The sequence below is a fragment of the Acinonyx jubatus genome, chromosome B2, assembly GCF_027475565.1.
Source record: "Acinonyx jubatus isolate Ajub_Pintada_27869175 chromosome B2, VMU_Ajub_asm_v1.0, whole genome shotgun sequence".
Lineage (NCBI taxonomy): Eukaryota > Metazoa > Chordata > Mammalia > Carnivora > Felidae > Acinonyx > Acinonyx jubatus.
The window spans coordinates 55,775,603-55,801,613 of record NC_069385.1 but is presented as its reverse complement, the minus strand read 5'-3'; the positions used below and the strand labels follow the sequence as shown (position 1 = coordinate 55,801,613).

The 26,011-nt window shown below is 42.0% G+C and overlaps 1 protein-coding gene and 2 long non-coding RNA genes across 4 annotated transcripts in view; 1 reads left to right on the top strand and 2 right to left on the bottom strand.

The window, feature by feature from the left end:
* Positions 1-498: 498 nt before the first annotated feature.
* Positions 499-5,135, bottom strand: LOC113598746 (uncharacterized). Of its 2 annotated transcripts, none has more exons than XR_008298165.1 (3): positions 4,248-5,135; positions 2,552-2,699; positions 499-1,928 (listed from the first exon to the last, which is right to left on the bottom strand). It is a non-coding gene; the product is annotated as an uncharacterized LOC113598746 (long non-coding RNA). The 2 variants fall into 2 exon arrangements; XR_008298164.1 differs by having other exon boundaries at positions 4,518-5,068.
* Positions 5,136-12,598: 7,463 nt separating this feature from the next.
* LOC113598487 (uncharacterized) lies at positions 12,599-14,251 on the bottom strand. Its single transcript, XR_003419115.2, has 3 exons — positions 13,908-14,251; positions 13,115-13,147; positions 12,599-12,999 (listed from the first exon to the last, which is right to left on the bottom strand). It is a non-coding gene; the product is annotated as an uncharacterized LOC113598487 (long non-coding RNA).
* Positions 12,748-26,011, top strand: part of PRDM1 (PR/SET domain 1) — a 107,026-nt gene continuing 93,762 nt past the window's right edge. Inside the window, exon 1 of the mRNA XM_053222420.1 lies at positions 12,748-12,859. The gene's annotated coding sequence lies outside the window, so the exon portion shown is untranslated. The remainder of the gene's footprint in view (positions 12,860-26,011) is intronic.

The window sequence follows — 26,011 nt, the reverse complement described above, 5'->3', positions numbered from 1 at the left end:
TATAGAGTGTGAATCTATAGAATGCCCAACATAGAATTTTTAAATCAACTCAATTTTGAAAACTTAATAGGAAGAGTTAATAAAGGAAAGGTTGATTTATTCAGATGAATCAAAGATGAATCTTGAGATGTAATCATGTTTTATTTGTACAGGTCCTTTACCCTAGAATCAAAGCATTCACCACATATCTCATTAACCCTTACAACACCCTCAGGAGGCAGGTAGATGTCTAAGATGATCCCCTTGTTACTGATGGAGAGAGAGCCTGAGGCCCAAGACAGTGAAGGGACTTGTCAGAGGCCACATCAAGTGAGTGAGTAATGAAGCAAGAAACGGAACTAAATTCTAGTCTTTATCCTGGGGCACACTATTATGTTTTACCATGAGGTTGCCAAACATCTCAATTACTTTTTACTCTAAATTCATTTTAAAATAAGCACCCCCCCTTTTTTTAATCGGCCAAGAGTACAAGATGGCAATAACTAAGACAGACACAAATCAGTTGGGTTTTTTGTTTAATAGTTCCATGATATCAGCTAACACCGTCTAGGGAAGAAAACTGAAGCAAATCTTGATTCAAAAACAAACTTCTGCATAAGGCAAATTGCTACATTTTAGGGCAATTAATGTGATTTCTAATTTGCAACTGAAAACACGGGGAGGAGGGTTTGAGTTTCCAAACAGAACTGGAGAGACTGAGCATACTTCTCCATTGACTTTCCTGTGATTCTACCTGGGGGTGTGGGTAAACAAATTCTTTTTAATTGACTCACTTGAACAGGGATTACCAGAATTTTCAGGTATTTCAATCTCCAAAATTTCCCAGAAACCCTCAGGATGAGTAGTTATGATTTTAGTATCTTTGGACTAAAAACAACACACATAACCACAAAATGACCCATGGCTCCAATGAATTCGGTGACACTGGCAATGAATCTGTGTTCAATATGCTCTGTATCTCCCTACACTTAAAGTCTGTTGGCGCCGCGAAGGCCCAGTGGGTGGATGGTCCCGGGATCATGCAAGCAGCTCCAGGACAGGAACCTGAATCCGGGGGCGCAGGGCTGGTTTCCACATCCGCTCCATCTCCGCAAGGATTGAGAAAACCCGGCTCACAGAGCGAACTTCTCGGGCTCCAAGTCATTTCCTGGTGTTTTAATTACAGACACAAGGAGACCGCGGAACGAGAGACGCCAGTGCCCTAAACGCGGGACTCGCAGCGGCCCCTGCGCCTCGCCCTCCTGGGGCCGGTCGCGTGCGTCCCCCGCCCCAGCTTGGGGCCCAACTGCCTGGCGCAGACCCGCGCGCCCCGCCCGGCGCAGTCAGGTTCTGTCTTCCCAGAGTCAGAGTTCCAGTTTCTAATTTCCTTCCCGACATTTCTCCTTCGGGGTCTTCCAAGGGGATCGGAAGGTGGCGGAGCCCCTGGCCGGGGGAAACCCGCGACAGCTCAGGGCTCAATCTGTCGGGCCTTTGGTGGCTCATCTACATCCCACTGGCCCCTTATTCCCACGCGGAAAAGTAGAGATGTTTTGCCACCAGCAGGTACTTTGAAGGGAAGGCATTTTTGAAGAGGCTTCTCTGCTTAACCTCCTGGGCACACTGATGGACGCATGTGAGGCCTCAGGACCCACCCAGCAGCCACAGAAGCTCAGAAGGGACGATTTTGATGGCGGCGACCTCTGGCCTCCTCCTTTCAACCTTAAGACCTCTCCGGTTCCAGGCTTATTGAACCTGATGCTGCGATCAGTCCTCTTCATCTTCTAACCAAAGATGGTTGGGACTCAGGTCCTGGACCCAGACTGTGTGGTTTCTGTCATTAGCTCCCCTATTTATCAGCTGCTGGGTGACCCTGGGCAAGTTACTTAACCTCACTGGTCTTCACTTTCTCTCTTTGTAAAATGGGAATTCTAACAGCACCAACCTGAGTTCTGTTGTGAGAATAATATGAGATAATGCATTTAAAGTGTTCTGGCATAAGGACTGGTTCAATTCATGTCAGGGGCTGCTAGGTGGAATTAAATAAGCTTTGTAGGAGAGCTCATTCAATCAACAAGAATTTATTGACAGTGCCCCTGTGTGCCAGGACCTGTCCTAGGAACAAGAAAGAAAGCAGGGAATGTAAGAGACAACAAGTGCTGTCCCCTTGGAGCTCACTTGGGTGGAGGAGGTTGGGGGGGGGGGGAGTTACACAGCAAACACAGCGTGTCTCATAGCGAGAAGAGGCATAGGTGCCAGTCTAAACAGAGTGGACAGCTGCTGGAGCAAAGGGAGGGAGGAGCCACTGGAGAAGCTGGGCCAGCCAGAGAGAGGTAAGAGCAGGATGGACCTACCGGCCAATTTCCCTTACTAAATCCTATCATCCACCCTCCAACCCCCACCCAGTGAGCCCTCCCTTGGGAGATCTGCCTAAGGAAACAGGTTAGGGACCTGAAGGGAAACACGGTTCTAGTCAAGTGCCTCTTCCTCCATTCCACCCCATATGCGCGGCAGCCTATCCTTTTACACCTTCAGAAGAATTTCCATAATAGAATCATAAAAGGGGATAACTCACATTCTCTCAAGGAATCAAATTTCCCCTTCCTCCTTTCCATGGAAGATGACCGGGATGGTACGTTATGATGCTGATGCAAACTAAGCAAAAGATGGACTTTTCTCCCTCAGCTGTCAGCAGCTAACAGTGACCACACACTTCCAAGGCACTATACAAAGAAATACCCATAACAAATGATTTCAGGATGCTACATTCTAATTTACATAGCACCACTACAAATAGGAAAACTTCTAAATGTCAGTAAGGTAGAATACTGATATATATGCTCACTTAGAAGTCCGACTTGCTTACATGCTATAAATATTACATATCAGTAACAATCACTACCACTTACTGTGTTCTTCTGTGTTTAGTGTTCTTTGTGTACTTACTTATTTAATAACATTGGGAACCCTATAAGGAAGTACCTACCATCATTTTACAGATGAGAAAATGGAGTTAAATAACTTGCCCAAGATCATAGAGCTAGTATATGGTGGAGCTACTCCCTTCCTCCCATTTTATTGTGGGTTCACTCATAAACAAGTATTTATTGAGTGCCTTCCATGTGCCAGGCACTGTTCTATGCATTTGCAGATACAACTTTTAAAAATCCTTATCCTCATATATGTTATTTACATTCTTGTAGAAGGACAGAAGCAACAAGAGGGGGCAAAGGTAAATGGGAGTATAAAAGTTAGGTACCAGGGAGAAAAATTAAGCAGAGAAAAAGGAAAAGGCAGGGATTGGGTTACAGGGCTAAACGGGGGGGGGGGGGGGGGGGGGGGGGGGGGAGGGAACTTTACCCAGAGGATGATATTCAGCAAAAACTGGAAGAAAACTATGCTAATGGGAGTGGGGCACCGACAGCCCAGTCAGAGGGAACAGCAAAGACCCTAAGGCAGGACTCACAGTGTGGCTGGATGGGTGCGGGCTTGAGCAAGGAGAAGGGGAGTAGAAGGGTCAGAGGAGGCGGAGTGGTCACTCAGGAGCCTAGACGGAAGGATTTAAACTATGATCCTCAGTAAGGTGGGGAGTGACTGGAAGTTCTGAGTTCTCTGATAGAACAGGATTACTCTGGCTAGAACAGGATCGGGATCGAAGAGTACACTAGCAGGGGGCAAAGTAGAAACAAGGAGACTGATTAAGAGGCTACCATAATAACCCAGGGGAGAAATGATGAGATTGGTGTAGGCCCAAGTAGTAGTACCAGATGCTGTAAGGAATGGTCAGATTCTGGATATACGCAGAAGCATTTTCTGGTAGGCACCATTTGGAGTGTGAAAGTAAGAGGAGTCAAGGATGGCTCCAAGGTTATTGACCTGAGCACCTCCTGAAAAAAATGGTTTGCTCTTCATGGAAAAGGGAAAGAGGAACGCTATGGATGGAGCAGGTTTGGGGGCAAAGCTTCAAACAAGTTAAATTTCAGCATCTTTTAGACATTCGGCTGGAGACAGATATCCAGTAGGCAGCTGAATAAACAAAACTGGAGGTTGGAGTTTGGAGAAGTTCAGGCTGGAAATACATATATTTTTATGGAGGGGCGGAACGCGGGGGACTGCCAGACTCCAGCGCTGGTGACTGCAAGAGATCACTTAGGAGGTGAGGGCAGGAGGCGGTAAGAGGTCGCGACCCCGCCCCAGGTGCTCCAACTTTTCCCACTTCATCAGGACTGAAGGAGAGCACAGCCTGGGCACTTGGGTTACTCGTTACTTACACGGTTAAGCCGCTGCCCACACTCCTGGGCGGAGGTAAGCCTTTTCACCCGAGGAGCTGGGATGAGGCAGAAGCTTGGTGTGCCACGTTTGGCATTAAATGGCCACAGGGAAGCCATTTGATCTCTCTGTCGTTCCGTAAAATGGGCATACTGGCACCCCCAGTAATCTGTAGTAATCTGGGGTCAGTGAGAGAAAGGAGCCCAGAAAACTAACTCTTTTGCCCCTTCCTGCTTCTTAGAGCTCCCCCCAGCATTTTGCGTCGCTTTTACCTCCAGACGTTGCCCTGTCTCCACAAATGCTTCCCCAGCGCCACGCTGGTACAAGCTAGGTGTTCAGGGAAGGCGAGACGGAAGCCACGGATCGGGAGTGGTCTCCCGGGACAGCAGTGAGCCCGGGCAGTCGTCCCGCCAAGGAGTGGAAGGGATGGGGCGCGCCCGCTGCCCTGATACCCCCGCCCCGGCCAGCGCGCCGGCTCCTAACCGCGGACGGGGCGGGGAGGGGCCTCGGCCGGCGCTTCCTCGCAGGGGCGAGCGGATGGAGCGGGCCGCCGCGCTCCAAGACGCACGCAGAGAGGCTGGCAGGCGCCGCGCCGCGCCTGTGCGGCGGGGACGCGGGCCTCGGCCCGGGGGGGCGAGCAGGGCGCCACCCGCCGGATAGCGAAGAGGCTGGACCACGGTAAAGCCGCCGCGCCCGGCCAGCCTCGGAAACGCTCCGGGGCACGGCGCCCGGACTATTTTTGGTTTGTTTGTTTCTAAGAGCGATTCCTTTTTCCCTCTACTGTCGTCCTTCAGCTGTCCGAAGGAAAGGGGAATCCAAGGTTCCCGCAGACGGGCCATCCAAGGAAGATTGTGTAGGGCCCTCTCGGATCTGGAGAGGGCTGGTTGTTCTGGTGAAGACAAACCGGACGCCCAGAACCTGGCGGCGCCGGGTCTCCCCGGGACGAGGACGCCCCGCGGAGAACCCAAGCTTTGGGACCAATTCCCTATGAACGCAGGTGAAATCCTGAGGGCCCTTGCTGAGGATTTCACAGGTTGTTGTAGAAATTCATTAAACCAAATTTACAAAGCATCTTTTCAATACCTTCCAGCAAACAGGGCCTAGCAAGAATGGAGGAATTAATCTGGATGTTATGGGCAGTGGTTCCTAACCTTGGGGGGGGTAGGGGTGGCGGGGGGTGGGGGTGGGGTCGTCGATCTCTTTAGAATTGAACGCAAGCTATAGGCACAGGCCCCCAGCACACACTTTGATGCTTGTTTGACGTTTCGGGAACACACACACCCACCCCCCCACGCGCGCGCGCGCGCGCACACACACACACACACACACACACACACACACACACCTTCTCTATTCCACCTGGAGCCCTGAATGAAAAAGGATGCCTGACGAGAATATGCACAAGCTTTGTGATCTCTGAAGGGGAAAAACAAAAACAAAACATCCAGTTAATTTCACAGGGCTTGTTTGGGTGTTTTGTTGTTGTTTTCTCTCTGTGACAAGTGGACCACGGTTAATCAAGTGATCGAGTGAGTTTGGTGGATATGAAAGGATGCAGGCCTCCTGGGAAGGGAAAGATGCAATTAGAATGGAATCATTCCCTTGGGTTGTCCTGGCCTTTCTAAACCACCAACAAAAATGTAATTAGGGCAAAAATGTTTGGGAAGAAAACTAGCAAACTGGGAAAGGTTTCCTTAAACATAATGATGACAGTTCTGTAATTTTGTTAATTCTGTTCACCAAGAAACTTCTCTGTTTTAAGTCTGAAACTTTTGATGGCCTCCGAGAAGCAGTACATGGCCCTGGGGTTTTTTTTTGGGGGGGGGGCAAGAATGCCATACATACTGTTCTAGGACAGCAGCTCTCCACCATCTAACTGGCCTGCTGGTGGTGGTTTTGTGTAACTGTGGAGGATTACATATCTGTCTTATTTTATTTCACCAGATGGAGTAAATGCAACAATATTTGGGGGGAAAAATATTTCCTGTCTTTTTGTTCTTAACATAAAAAATACTTTATTGCTATTTTTTTTTCAGAATATTTTCTCCTCCTCTGGGACACTTTTTGAAGGCTCAAAGCACATTATTTTCCAGGACCCTTTGGATTCTCACAATCTTCCTAACTCTGTCTATAACCAAGACTTGCTGGACCTGCTCCATTAGGGAAACTTGTGTTTTACAAGCTGTAGAAGATAACTACAATAACTAGGGTTTTCTTTTTCTTTTCTTTTTAGAGAAAATTTCAAACTTAAAACACTTAGTATTTATGGACAATTGATTTTTCTTTTATTACCCATTTAACCATGTCTTTTCTTTGACGCTCATCCAGAGGGACTCTCATCATCCATGGCTAGATCAGAGAAGCCAAAAGGAAAGGTCTTCATCATCTCTAATCTCCATCTCTCACCTCCCTCCAAAGCAGTTTGCAATAAAGAGAACTCACTCCCACATCCTGATCCCTGTTCTTCTTTGATCTTCCCCATCATTTTCTTATTAAAAACAACTGCTCTGTTGCCACCACCACCAGTTGCAAGTTGTCTGAATAACTATTTTCACCTTAAAATTTTAATTTTGAAAATCAAGTCATATATTAGAGTTATTATGCCAAATTTATCCCCACTTGAAAAACAAGGGGAAATCTATAGAGAACAACCCATTAATTTTCCATCGGTTTAAAAGCACTAAAATGCTACTTTCTGAGTATGGGTCTCTGGTTTTCCAGCCTCGCTTCTTCCTGTCTTGGTCACACCACCTGTCATGGTTTCCTGGATTATCTCATCCATCGAACAGTAATTAAAAGTGAGCAAATATTAAATTTCATTTCAACGAACGTAATAAAAAAATTTGCATTCTGTAGCAAGTTCCCAAACTCCAGCCAATGATGCAATATACCACCAAGTTCCAATGGAACAAAATAATTTGCATAAGCCCTCAGATTCCATAGTTGTGGAATTTATAGCTGCTAAAACACATTGCATTAACTCTTCACAAACTAATGGGTCAAACAACTTACCAAATAAAAACATTCATACAAAGGTTAAAAAGTTTATGCTTTAGGTTTTATACTTAAAGATTGTAATCAAATTTGGGAGAAGGGCATTAACATTAGCCACAGTTGAAAAAAGAATGAATACAACAAAATTCTTCGGGGTTTTGTATAATACCTAGTATCTTATACAAGTCCATAAGGGATTCTTTTATTCACGGCTAAATGTACCTCCGCTTTCTGAATTTCAGTGTCCCTAAGGCCAATGATACATTCCACTTGGAATTATCTCCTCCAGGAAATCTGCTCTCATTCTACAGCTTTCTCCAGCCTGGGTGGCTGGGTCAGAAGCTGCTGCTACAGTTCCCTGTGGCACTTTGTCCTTCCTCCATCAGAACACTGCCCTTGCTTAAACAAATTGTGAGTCTTCTCTGCTATAGTATAAACTGCACAAGGGAATGGACCACATGCTTTGTTCAGTATTGTATTTCAAGTACCTGGCACGCAATAGATACTTATTAAATATTTAATGAATTAGTACATAGACAGTAAAATTGGTCATTTGTTTAAGCTTAGGAAAGCCAAATGCAAGAAACAAAACCAGAGATGTATTCCCTCCATCTCTTTCATTCACTCTAGTGAGGAAGCCTCAGGAGTGAAAAGAACACAGTGTAGCAATTGGCCGGTGGCTAAAACCTAGCTCAGATATTTACCAGTATTGGGACTTTGGGTAAGTTACTTAACCTCTCTGAAACTCATTTCCTCTTCTGTAAAGTAAGTATAATAAAGCCCACCGTGTAGGGTTGTCTTAAGAATTTATAAACATATAAAACACCCAACATATATAGCAATCTGTAAACAATTATAATCATTATTTATTCATTAAACGTTTACGTGCCTGCTAATGAGCACTGAGGATACAAAGATAAATAAACCAAAATCCTCCCTCAAGACCTCAGTCTTATAAGTAATATGGCAAATGCAGTAACAGAGACAATCAAAAAGAATTACAAGAGCAATTCAGCTGGAGAGAGGGGTACAATCAAAACAGAAGGGAGCATATGATTAGAACACAAGGTCTAAACACTATGGCTTGTGGGGGTGACCACAAGTGGTTGGCTTCCCATTTAACACAAAGACTCCAACTTACTACAATGGCTGATGAGAACCCATCTAAGAGAGCACTCACACACCCTATTTTCTCTCTGACCTCATCTGCTACTACTCCCTCTGCTCTCTCCTCTTCTTGATGTGCTAAGCACACTCCTACCTTAGGACTTTGCACTAGCTGTTCCCTCCACCTAGATTTTCTTCCTCTGTTTATTCATGTAGCTGCCTTACCTCCTTTCTTGTTTGCTCAAATGTTACCTTTTCAATAGACAACCTTCATCAGACGATCTAAAATTAGACTCTCCACCCAGATCCTATAAAATGTGCTAATTTGTGTTGTTTACTGACACCACCCATCCCTTTCCATATAAGCTCTATGAAGGCAAAGCTAGGAGTTTTGTTTCCCAAGGTATGCTGAGTGCCTAGGACAGTGGCTGGCACTTAGCACTGTCAAACAAATGAATGAATGAAGTGTAGTTGGAATGTGAAGTCAGGTCAGGAAGGGGAGAGAAGCAAAGCTAGAGAGATGTACAGAGGCTTTGAATGCTGTGGTGAAGAGCTTAGATTTTTATCTGATAAGGAAGGGGAAGCCATTAAAGGTGAATGGCATGTTCAGATCTGCTTTTTAGATAAGTCACTCAGGGAAAGGGTTTGAAGGGAATGATAAGGATTTGAAGGCAGAACTTCACAGTTAAGAGGCTGCAGCAGCAAGTAAGCTAGAGAGCAAGACAAGAAAGGCCTAAACCAAAAGAACGGAAATAAGAAAGGAAGGGAGGGGACATATCTGAGGTATAATTAGGAGGTGAAGTCAAGCAGGACTTGATAATTGACTTCAAATGGAAGGAGATAGAAAGAGAAAATTATAGAAAGAAATAGAAGATGATAGAGAAAACCTGAGTAGGTTTGGAGAATGGGTAACTGGGAGGTTGAACTACGTGAGGTCTAGAATATGGAGACGGAGAGGGGCATGAAGGGATGAATTCAGCTCCATATAAACCCATAAACAGCAGATCCAGTGTCATTTGTGGAAGAGGAAATTTGGAGCTCCGGATGGAGGTTTAGACCAGAGATATTCTTGCTACCTAGTGATAATTACATTAATTTTAAAAGGAAAACTAATTTCAAACGTCCAAATTGACTTCCCCAAAGAGCAGAAATTAAAATGCAGCAACATTTCTTGTAAGATTTTATATATGTGTGTGATTTCCCCCCAGAGAGAATAAAAACAAGAAGTTTTTTTTTCCATTATTTAATTGATTCTTACTCCAGACTTCACTTTTTGTTAGGAGATTTTCAGCTAAACTCTCCAGAGAAAATAATAATCTCTCCCCCCCCCCAACAAAAAAGTGACCATGTTGGGTTGTGAAATAACTAGTGGTAAAGTACAAAGAATATACCCTTTCATTTTGTAAAAGTATAAGGGGGAAGTTAAAGAAATTCAAAGGCAATATTATATATTCAAAACAAATTTGAGGAAATACTTTCAAAATGACATATAATTAGTTAGTGGAAGTTACTATCACAACATAGGATTGAAGCAAATTGCTTTATGAGCTTTCCCTTCTCCCTAATCAAACCTCTATATAAATATAAAGCATGGAAGAATGGACAACACTGTATTGTCACTTAAAATTACAGGTAGGAAGAAGCGTACATTGTTTGACTGCAATAATAATAATAATAATAATAATAATAATAATAATAATGTAGCACCAGCCACAGTGCTAGGCAGTTGTCCAAGCCTTACCTGGTTTGCTCTTGACTTTTAAAATGAACGGATGATAAAACAAAAAACAGGGCTTAGACAAATGAGCAACTTGCTAAAGGTCACTTTGCTATCAAGTGATGCAGACATATTTTAAGGGAAGGGAAAATTTTTTTTTTTTTTAGAAATCCAATTACTGTAGCAACTTGCCCTGACCTGATGGGCACTATGCGGGCCCAGTATGTGAGACCGTCTGACTGGTTCACAGATTGCTGCTATACCCAGAACCTAGCAGCCCGGGCATTTGGAAATATGTAATATGCATAGTAATTTTTTTTTTTTAATAAATAAAGACCAAAGGAATGGGCCATTAGTTGATCTGAGGACCATCTCCACAGTGTTAGTAAAAACTGTTTTCAATATCCTGAAATATTTTCTTTCTAAAGGTGGACTTATTATTTAGAACTACCGGAGAATGTTTTAAACCCAATAGACAGTAACTAACCATGATAACAATCAGTGAGCGTAGAAGGCAGGTGCCCATTAGCTGGGCCTAGGTTTCACCGACTCACTAGCTCATCCCCCAGTTAGCACAGAGACCTCTCTTTAACACTTGTGCTGAACTGATTCCAGTCAAGTTACCACGGATTGGAGATGACACGGAAGCCGTCGTCAGTTTTTTCAAACTAGCGCAGTTCCCTAGGTTGCACAACGAGCTAGTTTTGGTGGCCCTTTACCTAAGCTAACGTAATAAACTACGTAGAAGACTTCCCTCCTCGAAGCCAAATGACCAAGTCAGTGCTGAGAAGATGATGCGCCGACTGCTTTCTACTTTTGATCGCGATTCCAGCTGTTCTTGTAAATCTCAACGTTTTGTGGCTCTGCAAACACAGTTCCACCCTTGTAAAGCGGGAAACGCCTGTTTCCCAGGCCCTGTCCGGAATTCCCGACGAGCAGCCCCCCACCATAATCAAGTGCAACACTTATTTCTTTAGAATGCCTCTTTTTGTTCCTCAAAACCCTGAAGGAAAAAAAAAAAACCCACGCCACCGCTCGGCTGTGAATCCCCAGCGCAAAAAGTGAAAGTGGGCGCGGGGCCCGGCCGCCGCTGCGGGGCGCGCGCCAGGGATGGGGGCGGGTCCCCAGGATGTGGCGCGCGTCACGTGACCCGAGGCGGCCCAATCCGAGCCGTGCCGCGCCGAGCGCGCCGCGACTGGGTCTGGGAAGCACTTCTCTGTCAATCAAAGTTGTCATTTGGGCTGATGCCGCTTAAATGCAAAGTAAAAAGGGCTTTTCACCTCCTTTCGCTAAATGTCGCCCCTGCCTGCAGACATCCAGAGTCACACATCCCTCCCTAGGGACTCCTGGGCACTGTGCAAAATCACTTTCATCAGCCGCTACCTACTTAATGGGCGGGAAAGAGCATTTCCTCTTAGGTGTGTTTCCAGGTGGGCTCGGGAGAGGTCGGGGCCTGTAGTCTCCTGCTAGTTTGCTGGGGAGGGAGCGAGGACTGTTTGCCTCCTTTCTCCAAAGCCGAAGTGCAAAGTGATGGTTAGAGGAAGTCTGAAGCGTTGGGGGCCCAAAGTGCGACCGGCGGAGCCCGGCTATCCCCAACTTTCCCACTTTGACAGAGGGGACCCGTGAACCCCTGAAAACAGGGCACATAGATGCAGACGTCAGCTCTTCTCTTTTACAATATTTCAAATGACTCTAAGTCTTTCCCCCCTTGAGTCTTAATGTTTAATTCAGTATCTTAAACAATTTAAAAGACCCGAGTTCCTACGTTACATAAAGTTCTGCTCTTTCACAGACTTCTGGGAGGCTTAACCGTAGCTCCTCGGTTTTTACCCCCAATATCCACCGCGAAACAAAAGCTAGCTTTCCTAAACTCAGTAACAATAGAACTGGTTTAATCCACCTCTAGGTTGGCAACCCCCACCCCAAAGCCCTCCTTCACTCTCCAACCTGCCCCTAGGTATGTTTGTGTAATCAGAGACTGATTGTAGCTGCCTCGCCGTTTCTCCCCGGGAAAGCTTAGTTTGCATTCATTGAAGTTGCTTGTTTTTTAGGTTCACGTAGGCGAGCAGAGAAGATGCCACTCGGGAAAGAGCTGGGTTTCCTGCTCGACGACTTCAGGAGCGGGCTGAGCTGCGCAGGTGTGCGGGTTACGTTGGCAATGAGGAGGGTGACGTTGGAAGGTCTTTAAAACGTTAAGTTTGCTATTTGGGGAAATAAATTTTCAGAGAATCAACACTACGGTGGCAAAAAAAAAAAAAAAAATGGGGAGGGAGGCTAGGATTTTAGTGAAGAGATCAAGACCAGGGTTAGGGATAGTAAGAAGAGTGGTGATTTGGTGCTCTGCTATTGCTTAAACTGTAAACACTGGCAATGCTGATAGTTATCTCTCCGGCAGTAATTATTCGGTATATTAAAACCGGGGAGAAAGAGGGACGTTAGGACTGGTCATTACGGTTTGTTTGAAGGATAGAATTGCGTGTCACCGACTTGTAAGGGTAAATGAAACGCAGACTCGGATACACCTTATTTTTGGAATGTTAGCTTTATATATTCTCGTAATTCATGAAATGTGAAGGGGACGCAAGGGTGTCTATGTTGGCTGAACAAGGGCAGGAGCATTTATGACTCTCCAGTCACGTAAAAGCTGCGCTCAAAGTTTTAAAAAGCGCTGGGACTGTAGCGAGTGAGGCGAGGGGCGGGAGCGGCTCTGGAGATGCGCCGCTCAGCTGGCCGGTGGGGGACGTCTTTAGGAGTACACGGTCCACTGGAGACGCCGTGGGAGGCCAGGGGGTCGAGGTAAGAGGCCGCTACGGGGGGTCCGGCTCCAGACAGGCTCTCTCCCACCCAAGGTCACTGTTGAAGAAGCAATTCCAACAGCGAATGCAACCGAGGTCTGCGTGCATGCAACTGACGGCTCTCGATTGGACTCCATTAGCCTAAATTGCGTAATTAAAGGAAAAAAAAAAAACACCAACAACTCCGCTCTGGCGCTTCCGCTGGAAGGCTAGCGGGGACGCGTGACAGAGCGAAGATAGCTTCTCCATTACGCACCTTTTCCTCCGAGCTCCTTTATGTAAAGTCACCCTTAAAAAGGGGGGAGGGGGGAGGAAAATTATCAAAATGTTATGTTCTTTTGGACAAGAGGAGAAGAAAAGAATTGGGGGTCCTGACATCAGGTCGAGGGGATTCTCGAAATAGGTTTAGAGCTCGTCATTGTGTCTTAAGGTCCGCTGGGTTCCAGAAGGGGCTCGTGCAGGGCAAGCTTCCTGGGAAATCTTTTCTCCAACGCTCCTGCGGTCACAAGCACCGTCCTGCTCCTGACTGCCTAATCGCAGCTTTCTCTGAGCAGCCCTGGCGGCACGGGCAGCCGGGGGTAGGAGCTGTAAGACAACCTCCGCGAGCGGGGCTGCGGACGCGGCCCGCAGGGCGCAGGGCTGGCGGCAAGCGAGCCCCGGGGAGTCCGGGTCGCGCCGTCCGCCCCAGTCGGGTGCCAGTGGACGCGTCGCAGAAGCCTCTGCAGACCTTGGAGCATCCCGAGGGCTTGCGCTTTTTTTGGCCCCGAGAGAGGAGGGCCCCTTGTCGAGAGGATTAGAGCGAGCTTCTTTTCCCGCCTAGCACACTGCTTAACTCCTGGCAGACGCGCACTTCCCCTCCCAGGTTTTGAAAACCAGAGAGATGACTCAAACTCGAAAGCGGCGGAATGGCCATCTGAGCTCCTCGCACAGTCTCATCCTCTTTCCTCCCACCTCCCTGCCCCACCTTCTTTCAGGTCCTTGGTTCCCGGCTCTATAGGTTAGGTTTGGGCGGAAGAGGGTCTGGGCAGGTGCCATCTGGGGGTACTTACCTGGTGTTGTCAAGTTCTCCTTGGGGTCAGGGAGCCACGAACTGCCTCTCCCCCCGATCACCTGGCTGGACTTATTAACTGGCGGTCTCGGCGCTCCTGGGGACGGTCCCGTAGGGTTTTTGTTTCCTTTTTCCTTTTCTTTTCTAGCGGAGCCTTCGGGGGGGCGGGGGGGGGATTATTTTTTTTTAAGTTTTAAACATTTTGATGTATATAGAAACGAAAAACAAAATTTCAAAACGGGAGGAGGGACCAAAAGGAGAAAGTCTGACTTGGAGTTGTTCTTAGCAGTCTGCTGAAACCACACCACTGTGCAGGATAGAGAGGAAGAGCGTTTGAAGGGAATTGGTTAAGTAAAACCTTTAGCTGTAACGTTATAAGAAAGACACAAGTGGGGGAAATAATAAAATGCACAGTAGATACACCATGCAGATGATTTGGGAAGCTCTGCTCCCACTGAAAGCCCGGCGGAGAAAAATTATTTGCTTATTCTCACAGTATTACATTTCCCTTTGAATTAAACTATTTTTCCTTCCCATCAGCCAGCTAGACTTGGTTTCTTAATTAGGAAGCACAATGAAGTTTCTCACAGATGTAGTCAGCCACAGACTCTGATCCAAAATAATAAGTATAATTAATTTTAGAGGACATCTTTAGTTTATAAGGCCTGAAATTAAAATATGATGTTTTTTAACATTGTGGTACAAAAACACAAGGAAACATATTTGCTTCACAGTCTTATAGTGACACCATTTCCTTCCTCTGTGTTGAAAAAGGCTTTCAGTCTGATATGGCCCCCATCCTCTCTCACTCCAATGCCTCTTTACTCAAACTCGATTTCTTTCTAATCAAAAAATATCTTAGGAAATTCTACTTTAAAAATATTTCCTGATTTTAAAAAGTCAGCAAGACAGGTTGAAATCATTTAAATACCACATTGTCTTGGACAGATCACACAAATCTTTTTCTTATAATCTCAGTCTTATAAAGAATATACTTAAGCAGCTGTTCATTTAAATACAGTTTTTAAATATGCATAATTTAACCTGAATAAATATTGCTAAACTTCTGGTGCACTGAAATATAAGCACAAAGGTCAACTTCTCTATAATAGCTGTCAAATAATCTCTGGTTCTGCTTGGTGAAGTGAAAGTTATTTAGTGATTGATCATTTCTAAATTGAATACACAACATCAAAACAAATTATTAAGTCAGAAGTCCAAATATACCCAGTTCCTAATTCTTATGGTATCATGCCTTTTAAGTTCTCTATGGTAAATTAAAATTTTGTCATTGTAAAGCACTGGAAAGAAGTGTAAACTTAACATGTTTTCTATAGCATTCAACTACTCCACTGACAAAAACCAAAAACAAAACCTATATGGTATGGACTGGATTTTGATTTATGCGATGATTTCGAAATTTGGTTTTGAACAAACTTCAGCCTCTGTGCAAGAATAACTTGCCTTTTAGTAGATCTTTATGGCTATTTTAAATAAAAGTTTTTAAAAAGTAAACACGAAGAGGGAATATTACAACATGAAGTCTATCTTCTTGGGAGTCTGTACCCATTAGAGTCTTTGGGCTCATAAGTACATTTTGTTTCATAGTGATAACATCTCTAACGGGCACTTAGGGCTGATATTATCATCTTTCGACAGAGAGGGGACTAGACGCCTCTGCTTCTGACACAAATTAAATGTTGTTTCTGTTAAATAGGCTGTCTCTTGGGTTGGAGTCACATCAGGATTTTGGGTTGCCACATTCAAGTAACTAAGAAAACAAACGCTGGCTTTGCCAATGTTGCTCCTAATTTCTCTGGCTCTTTGATGACTCTATGGTCCCATCTCTTACCTGCATTGTGCTATACGTTCTCATTATACATATGTAGATTACTGCAGAGTTCTAAGCAGTAAAAATCTTCTTGATGGACAATCTAATTTAAATGACAAATGTGTACTGAACACATACCATAAGGGGTAAGGTAAGAAGAGGAAAATGAGGAACCCAGTCTTTACAAATAAAAATGCCTCACAAATAAATGTAAGGTACTGGGATGGGTCACATTACTTTCTTGGCAAATTATTTTAATAGCAGTATTTAAAATTTTGTACCAAGTAACTTCTAACCGTCTAAATGTTTGTGAGTTTTGTCATATATCATAGAAAGCCTTAAAGTGTGGGCCAGGATTACATATGTTTAAAAATCATTTCTGTCAGTTTATTCTCTCTCTTTTTAATATTAGGTTATTTGCTTAATTGTCAGTATAATTTTAATCCTTTCTAAACAAAATTACTTATTTGCTCTTTGCAGCTAATGACATTTCTTGATTGAACTTGATTAAGAGTCTCATCCTATTTGGGAAACTGTCTAGTCTTGCCTCCTTAACTGGTTATAGGATATGATACTGCATTTAGGACTAAAGGTTCCCTAAGTACCACTGTCAATCCACTTAGAAGCCTTTTTTAATGGAAGTACGTTGGAGAGGTTGTCCTTAGAAAGCGTGTCCTCTTAGATTCACAAAAGGGATTTTGAAGTATTTCTTTACTATTGGAAATTATAAAATAATTCAAGGCAGTACTCATTATTGGACAATACTGGAAAATAAAAGGAGAGGTCTCTGGGCTTTGTAATGTGTATCTAGAGGAGAGCTTCCAGAATATGTAAAAAAAAAAAAAAAAAAAAAGGGACCCATACTGTCTAATTCAGTAGTACTTCATTGTTCTGCAGTTAAATGTGTTGGTTTCTTGCCCTTTAGAAATGTACCTTAATTCCAAGGAGATTTTTCTTTCAAGATTTTAGCCACTTTTGCTCCTTTAAATAGTTCTGTAAACAAAGTTGCTTGTGTAAGTAATAGAAGGCTTTGTACACCAAGTGGAATGTCTTTCAACAGTTGCCTGAGTAAAATACGTATGGGGTTTTCCCTAATGAAATTTTAAATATGGTTCTATGAACTCTAATACAATCTGTGGATAGTATATGAACAAAAGCATGTGTGTTAAACATTACCACTGCAGAAGAAAAATATTTTCTTTTGACTGGAAAACTTTAAACTTTAGTAATGGTGAGGATCATTGCTTTACAGAAAAGATCACTGCATGTAGTATTTACTCACATCTGACAATGAAAGTCAGTGTTTTGTAACTAATTTACTTAGTAAAATGGTACTGTATACTCAACCAGAATTAAAAAGTAAACTGGTTGTTAGAGTTTAGAAATACTCTATGAGAAAACTATATGCTTTGGTTGATTTCTATTTTACATTAACATATGTAATTATATACCCAAAGAGTTTGAATATATTAATGTTAAGTATTTTCATTGCAAATTTAATTTGCATCTGGTTGTGGTTTTCTAACAAGTTTGTTATTGCAGATTAACATTGCTGCCTCTCACAGCATTTCACACTTGAAATATCTGTGAATTGTGTTTTGGGTCCATCAAACTGGAAGTGTGTGGTTAGATATTAACCCTTTCTTTATTTTTTAAATTAAAAGTGTTCTTTCAATATAAGAGAAGAGACATACTTAAAGAAATAGAAAACTTTTATTCGATGATAAATATTTTCTGTTTCAAAAATAACCTAAAAAGGCAACATTTTGGTTGGTAAGACATTGAGACTGTTAACAAATCCGTGAGTCAAATGGATACGCAGAGCAGTTTCCTTCTGTACTTTTGACAGTTAGTTTGATTTCATTTAGATTTTTGACCTCTCCTAGGATTACCGCTTCATAAGTCAAACTCAGGGAAACCAATCCACCTAGTTTAAAATAAAATGACGTTAATTCCCAATTTTCCTAAGAACTTCATTCCTTCTCACATCTTTTCTTTGTCAGCCCCAGGACTGTTAGCCAATGCTCATTGAAAGGAAATTTTTATCATTTATGGCTGGCAGTATCTATTTCTCTTTACTGGGTTATAACAAATCAACCTGGCTACAGTTTTGCATTGGGATTTTTTAAAAGATAATACACACGTACTTTTTCATCCAAATTTAGAAATTACATTTGATCAATTAGAACAAAATTTGTAGACAAAGTTGATACCATAATGCTTTTGTTTGCATTAAACTAGAGCAAGACCCCAGCATCCAGAAAGTTTCTGGTCAGTGATAAAGTAGACCACTGTACCTTGGAACCAGAGAAAATTGATGTCCCAAGTATACAGCAGACCCAAGGCCCTTCCAAACACTTCCCCATTTGGAATTTTCTCTTCTGGTCTCTCTTCCCAGCTCTGCTCATGAAGGTACTGTCTGTTCCTGACAGTCCCATGTAGACTTGATTCCTAGGGAATCTTTTGTTCAGCCGATAGCAATCCTTCTGTGGACTTTATTACTTGTGTTGGCCCTTCTGTTATTTGCCTAGCATTCAGTTCTCTCAAGCTTGAGTGCCATTGTGTAATAGATTCAAGTATACCAAAGCAGGTCTCCAAACCTCTGGCCTCATGTAATATGGCTCAGCTAAGGGCCTTCAGTGCAGTAGCAACAACTTTTATAACCTTTGGAGTTACTTAATTGCAATGCTTTGGTTCCCCTATTGGTTAAATATGGAGAGTTGAAATGAAATTATATTTGAAAAATGTCCAGCTTAAATCTAAGAGTTTCAGAGTATTTTCAGAGTACAGTATTTTGTTTTCACTGATGTCATTTTTAAGGTAAAGTAAAATATGTGACCTCCTTCACTTACATATTTCCACTGTACCAAAAAACAGAGAGAATAATATAACCAACACCTATCTCCAGTGTACTTCTCTCTGTGTACCTGTCTCCAAGACACATCAAAGCTGTCTTTGCTTCAGCTTTTAAAAATATATGTTTTTATGTTAAAACTTCCTACCCTTCCATCTCTCTTTTTCCTCCCTCCATAACCAAGGTTATTCCCATGCACGAGTTTTAGACTTACTACATTTGTATGTGTTCATAGTATTGCTTTGCTTATTTAAAAATCTGTCATAAATAGCATCATTTTTTTTTTTTTTTAAGTAAGCTCCATGTCCAATGTTGGGCTTCACTTCACAACCTGGAGATCAAGAGTCACATGCTCTACTGACTGAGTCAGCCAGGCACCCTGTATGTATTCTTTTTAACTAAAACTTTATGGGTTTTTTGAGATTTAGTCACACTAATATATGTTGCTTTGGTCCATTCCACTCCTTTGGTCCAATACTACAATGCTGTAGTATTCCATTAATGGATATACCATCACGAACTTCCTTTTTTTTAATAATATTTGCTATTTCAAATGATGTGCTGTGAAACCCTCATACATGTCTCCTTGTGCACAGGCTGTCTCTCTTGAGTACTGCATGGAATTGGAGTTGTGAGATCATAGCTATGCCTATTTCCAGCTTTAATAAATATCACTAAATTGCTCTTTTAAATGGTTGCCGCAATTTATACAGGTACAGCAGTATGTGAGAGTCTCTGTTGCAACTGTATTATCACCAACACTTGATATAGTCAGACTTTCAGATATTTTCCCACTTCACCTGGGTATAAAGTGGGGACTCGTTGTTTTAAATTAGATTTCCCTGGGGCTCCTGGGTGACTCGTGGGTTAAGATTCCAACTTTGGCTCAGGTCATGATCTCATGGTTTGTGAATTCTAGCCCACATTGGGCTCTGTGCTGGCAGCTCAGAGCCTGGAGCCTGCTTGGGATTCTATGTCTCCCCCTCTCATGCTCATTCTCTGTTTCTCTCTGTCTCTCAATAATAAACAAATGTTAAAAAAAAAAATTAAATTAGATTTCCCTAACAGCTAGTGAGACTGAACATCTTTTCACTGTTAAATGTCTGACTTTCCTTTTGCTATGAATTGCGTGTTCTTATATTTTGCTTGTTTTTTATTTGGAGTGGCTTGTTTTTCTTACTGATTTATCATTCTTTTTTATTCTGAGTTCTAATTCCTTATTGGTTATGTTTGCTGTAAAAATATTTTCGTGATCTGTGGCTTCGCCAGGCATTGTTTATGGCACCTTTAAAAATGTGTAAGTTTTATTTTGTTTTTTTTTAACTGAGATATGATTGACATATAATATTGTATTAGTTTTAAGTGTCCAGCATGATGATTTGATATATGCATATATTTTCAAATGATCACCACAATAAGCTTAGTTAACGTCCATCACCACATAGTTACAAATTTTTTTTCTTATGATGAGAACGTCTAAGATTTACTCTCAGCAACTTACAAATATAGAATACAGTATTATTAACTAGAGTCACCATGTTGTACATTACATTACATTTCCAGGACTTACTTATCTTACAATTGGAAGTTTGTACCTTCAACTTCCTTCACACATTTTGCCCAATCCAACCCCTCCCCCCAACCACTCTGTTCTCTATACCCATGAATTTGGATTTTTTTCAGATACCCATATAAGCAAGAGCGTTTCTTTTTAATAGAGTGAAAAATGTATTTGTCTTTTCCTTTAAAGTTTGTGCTTTTGTCTCTTGTTTAAGAAGTTATTCCTTAGCCTTAAGTCATGGGTATATTTACCAATACTCTCTTTTAAGTTTCATAAAGTTTTTCTTTGTCTTTAATGTATCTAAAATATATTTTTGTTTTTGGCAAGATGTAGAAATCTATTTTTTCTCCCAGATGAATATCTAATTGTCCAAGACCCATTTATTAAATTGCTCATCCTTTCCTTATACTTTTAAAATGCTACTCCTTCATTTATGAGATCCATAGGTACATCTGTGAGTCTCTTCTTTTCATTGGGCTATTGCACTCCATTGCAATGGAGTGAAATGCTTTATGTCTTGACATCTGGCAGGGTGAGTAGTCTGTAGTCTTCAAAATTGTTTTAGTTATTTTTGGCCTTTTGCTCTTCCATATGGATTTGATGTCAATATATGTACTCTCTACAAAGTAGAAAAACCAGTTTATAAAAAAAATAACTTTTTTGGATGCTAATATCCTCGAATAACTTTTTTTGGAATTTTAACCTGGAAATATTTATTTAACATTTTCTCTATTTAATCTTTGGGTCTTCGTTGAAATGCATGATGCAATTGATACTATGCTAACTTCAAATCTGCTGCTGAATTTGGCTGCCCTGAATTTTGGTGCTCAGAGTTAAAAAAGTTAATTTCGTTTTTAAAAAACTCAGTTTCACCAAGCTGAAGAGCGTTCGGTTGCAAAAAATGAGGGTTTGTTTTCTTAAGTAGCATTTGAATTGAGATGTTGAGGTAAGGCCAGGTAATCGCTTTCTTTTCTCCTTTTGTCATTAAGTAGAGTTAGAACAATGGGTGTTATTTGAGAGCTGCCCTTCTAACCTTTGCTGCTCTTAAAATGCCTTCAGGTCATCACAAGTTTCTTAGTGGTGTTTTAATTTTTAATTTAATGTTTAACTTCAGAGAGAATTGCTTAGAAACATTTACCTTGTTGAGCTACAGGGAAATGGTTAGATAATGGTGTCTATTGGTGCTGATAAGTATTTATTTTGGGGACTGAGTAAAAAAAATAGGATTGTCAAAGTTTTATGTAATTGGAAATTTACTTTGGATTATTTCATCCTTAAGACATTAAAAAGTAGGAAGATGTCTGGTCCTTTGATTTTTAAAATGTAATCTCCATTACACAAGCTTCCAGAGTACTTCAGTGAATATGAATTTACATCATAGCTGTTTCATAAATATTTTGAGGGATTTTTTTCTCTTATCTCATCGCCTTTGTCCAATGGGAGAAGAAATGGTACTCAATTCATTCCCTTCTGTGATTTACCATAAATTGGCCCTAGATGCTTCTTTTATACCTAAAGAGTATACAGTTTCTGTTTCAAAGTCCTGATTTTTCTCAGTTTCTCATCCATTTTCTGGGATGAACCTTACTTGGCCAGGTTCCTCAACTGTGTGTGATTGAGAGAGAGAGAGAGAGAGAGAAATGGAAGTGGAGGGGGGGGCTGGAGGGGTGGGGGTAAGTTAGTCATTCTCCTTTGAAGCATTCAGCAGGATTACTTATTATGGTGTATGAGAGTTTTTCCTTTATTATAAGGCAGTGGTCTTAGACTGGTTGGTTTTTGTTCTTTTTCTTTTTATAGTAGTTGTTTTTCGTCCAAGTTCAGTAAAGACCAAGATATGCCCACTCAGAGAATTCCTCTACAGGTACATGTAGGAACATACAGTTGGAATTGAAGATAGTTGCTTATTTATTCATTCACTCATTATATATATATATATACACACACACCCACAGGACAAATAGAGTGACCATAAAATTTATGATCCATAGCAGGACACTTTTGAGAGTGAAAGGAGGCTTTAGGAACAAGGAACACAAACCAGGGTCTTCCCTGGCAAGCCATCCAGCCCTGACCACTGTGTGTCACGCTTCCTATAACCAGGAAGTTTTTTAATAACCTAGTTTACTCGTTCAGGCTGCAAAAGGAAGGGAAAGAGTTGATTAGAAGGAAAGAGGAGGCGTCTGTATAGTCACTGCACCCTTTAATAGAAAACAAACACCCGGAGACTGCAGGTTTATTGGGTGCTAAGTGTGCCTGGCTGTAATCTGCTGGTTTCATTGAATTCGTATACCCTTTCTTGGTGCTGCTGTTCTAGAAATTGTGTCTCTACTTTGCTTCCTTATTACCCTTAGACATTTTTGGTGTGTGTGTGTGTGGGGGGGGAGATATAACTAACATATAACATTGTATTAGTTTTAGGTGTACCTTAGATATTTTAAAAAATTATTGTTACCTTCTGCATTTCTTTTATTTTGGACTGGCAATATTTCTGGCCCTAGTCTTTGTTACTATTTTTCTTATTTTATAGTTACAGTAATTAGATTTCCAGACCATTCTCTAGGCAAAATAGGTTAGCCTTTTTTTTTTTTTGACCATTTGAAAAGAAGGTATAGTAGCCACGTGCTTTTCATTCCTATCCAATGGCTAAAGTCATAGGTTTTGTAGGTGGGTTTTTGTTTCTGTTTTTGTCTTTTTTTGGATTCCAAAAAGACTTTCACCTCAGATCCGAACCTTGCTAATTTTTGACACAGCAGAACAGCTTGGTGTGCCTGTATCCCAGCACACTGCAAAGCAGTCTCCAAAGGGAGAAGGAGTGGGGACAGAGGGTGATGGATGGAGGAAGGGAGTGGGGGACGCTTTCCTTGTGTTGGCTGTATGGACTGTTTTGGAAAGAGTCATTTTGTTTTTGTGGGTAATGTCACCCCTCCCCTTTTCTGAAATCTATCCCTAAAAGTACAAAATATGGGAGTGTGTGTTTGCTGATGGTCAGATCAAAGGTTCTTAGGGGGCTGGACTACCTGAAAAGGGAAAGGGGCTAGGGTAGCTCTCTGCAGCCTGACCTCTCCACTCTCTTTGTGAGGGAGTATTTGATGGGCACCTGGAGACAGAGCTGCTGGCATGACCTTCCCAGGTGCTGCTGAGATGGAATGTGTGTATCCATGTATGGATATGGTCACTTTGAGCTATTTGAGGTAGAAAAAAGACAGTAACATATATACTAACATAAATATTGAAAGAGATTCATCTTTCATCAGAGCCCCTTGGTTTAGAATCCTTTTGTTCAGCAGCAGTGAATTGTAACTATTAACTAATATTGTTTAAAAGATTGGCATTTGTGGCACAAAGGTAAGTGTAACTTACCTGAGTAACTTCTTCACCCTTTGCAAATATTTACAGGTTGAAGGAATATAGTTTAACAAAAGAGCCAAGTGATTTTGTAGTGTTTTACTTTCTGGTTTTCCTACAGTTCAGAAGATAACTTATCTGGAAAAAAAAAAGGGAAGGTTTTGCTTGTGGAGAGTAATGGATTATTTTAAACCTCATTCCTTTCCCTTAAGGGTTGTTGCTGCATCGTTTTTAAGCTTTTGGAAACACAAAATCTGGATGACTTTTTTTTTTTTTTGAGGGATGCTGCCGATAATGGTTAATAGCATAACATGTTGTGCTTTTATGAACATATTAAAGCACTTTAAAATATTCTATATGTTCTGGCATTATGATTTAAAAATAATATGGTCTGTATAAAACCTTCTTAGAATAGACGTTTTTGTCCTTATGAACTTATGAAAACAACTTTTAGAAATGCTGTGTTTGTGAAAAAGAGAACAGCCTCCCCAAAATAAATGTTTTTATGGAAACAACAAACTCCTTGCTAGATTTCCTCTTCTGGTTTATGGTTCTTCTAATAATGTCATTAGTTAACAACAGGACTGATACCTTTAATTCTCCAGTCCCTTTGTACAGTTAAGTGCTGGCTGGAATCTTCTCCGGGCTGAAAGAATGACACATTCAAGAAGTCTCTGACAGTGTTTAAACACCTCTTATCAAAACTTAATTTCCATGAATGATTGATTTTGGCACTTGATGGAAGGCTGAAGAATGTTCAATTACCCCATTTTCGTGTGCTAATGAAGCCGAAAGTGACTTAAGGGGATTTCTTTACACTGTGGCAGCCTGTTTGGATATGCACATGACTTCTTAGGTTTCTCTCCCAGGGTTTGTCTCTACTAAATAGTTGTCTTATTGAGTAACTGTGGCTAATCTGTCTGCTTGGCCACAGGCCTTGGCCTTACTCTGTAGAGCGGACTGTAATTAGCAAAGCTGTCAAACCAGGTGTTTAATTTCAAGAGAACTCATTTTATAAAAGTCTTCCAGTAACTTGCAGAATCAATGAGGTTTAGGTTTTCTGTTTGTTCACAGGCACTCCTTGGATATTAGGTTTTTAGTAAAATCGATATGGAAAACATTTTAAAGTGGGGAAAAAAAAACAGCTTTCAATTCCAAACTTTGGCTTCAAAAGTTTGACCATTGAATTCAATTTTTTACACACCGAACTCGAATTTTTTTTTTTTTTATTAAAACACTCCAACCTTGGCTGGAAATACAAAATTTAAGGATTTCCTGCCCCTTTCTTTTGAGGGGGAGGGGATTGAATGAGGGAGAAGAAAAATACTTAAGATTCTCTCTACTAAAACATATGCTGTTTGTGGATTTAAATATTGATGATTATGCTACATGTTCTTTTATAATCATCTTCAATATCATTTTGGTAACAAACCCCAAAACTTCACCTATACATATCCTTCTGGGTTGAGACTCCCTTGGTGTTTATATCTCTGTGGATTCCAGAGAGGTTACTTCTCTGGCTTCCCAAGACTTCTGAAGCCTGAAGTAAGTCACAGGCTGGTTTTGTGACCCCAGATGAGCCACTTCTAGCCTCTTAAGTTCGAAACAACAACAGTCCTCATCCAAACTGCTTATTACTTCCTTACAGGTTCCGCTTCCTTCTAATGAAGGTGTCTGACTCCTTGGAACATGGAAAGTGCTGTGTTCCCCGGAGATGAGATCCTTGTTTAGATTGAGATGAACGTGCTGTGTGTAAACACTTAAGCCTCTCCTTATGGGTGTGTTCAGGCTCAGCCAAAACCAATGGTGTGACTTCTCTACCCGGTTGGTTACCGACTCCTGGCATAATCTTTACTTTCGTAGGAAGAGGAAATCATGTCAGGGAAAAGAAGTGGCTTTGCTTCCTCAAAGGACCCCTGCCTAGTGAGCTTGCAGTTAAGAGAATTTCATCAGTTCGCCCTATGTGGCGAGCCTCAACTCTGATGAAACTGAAGCTGGCAATTCTCTGAAAACATCATTTAACTTCAGTGTTGCATTGTCTTTTCTTTTCCTCCACCCTCACACTAGTTACCTCAGTGCATCTCCCCATGAAAGAGAAAGAGGGAAGAAAATAAGACCATGACCAGGTGTCAGCAAGTATACTCAGGGCCTGGGGGCGGGGGGGGGGGGGGGGCAGCGGGGGGACTGCCTAATGGAGAAATTACTCTCCTTTCCTGTCCTGGGAAGCCATGGCATGTCGTGGTCCCGGCCACCCCGTGTTCTCCATCAGCTCCCTGTCTGCTCCCCATTCAGGCACTGTGTGGCGGAGAGGAGAGAGCATTCAGCTGGAAGACCACAATCCTGCTTGTGCCTTCTGTACTTTGACAACAGAGCAGGGTCCCCTCGTTCCCTGGGCCATGGTGTATCATAGGAAGTTTACCTAACTCCCGTGTTCAGTAATTGCTTATGCCACTTGCATATAATTTGGAAGGCGTGCTAACAGATGAAAACACACTGCACTCAAATGAATGATTA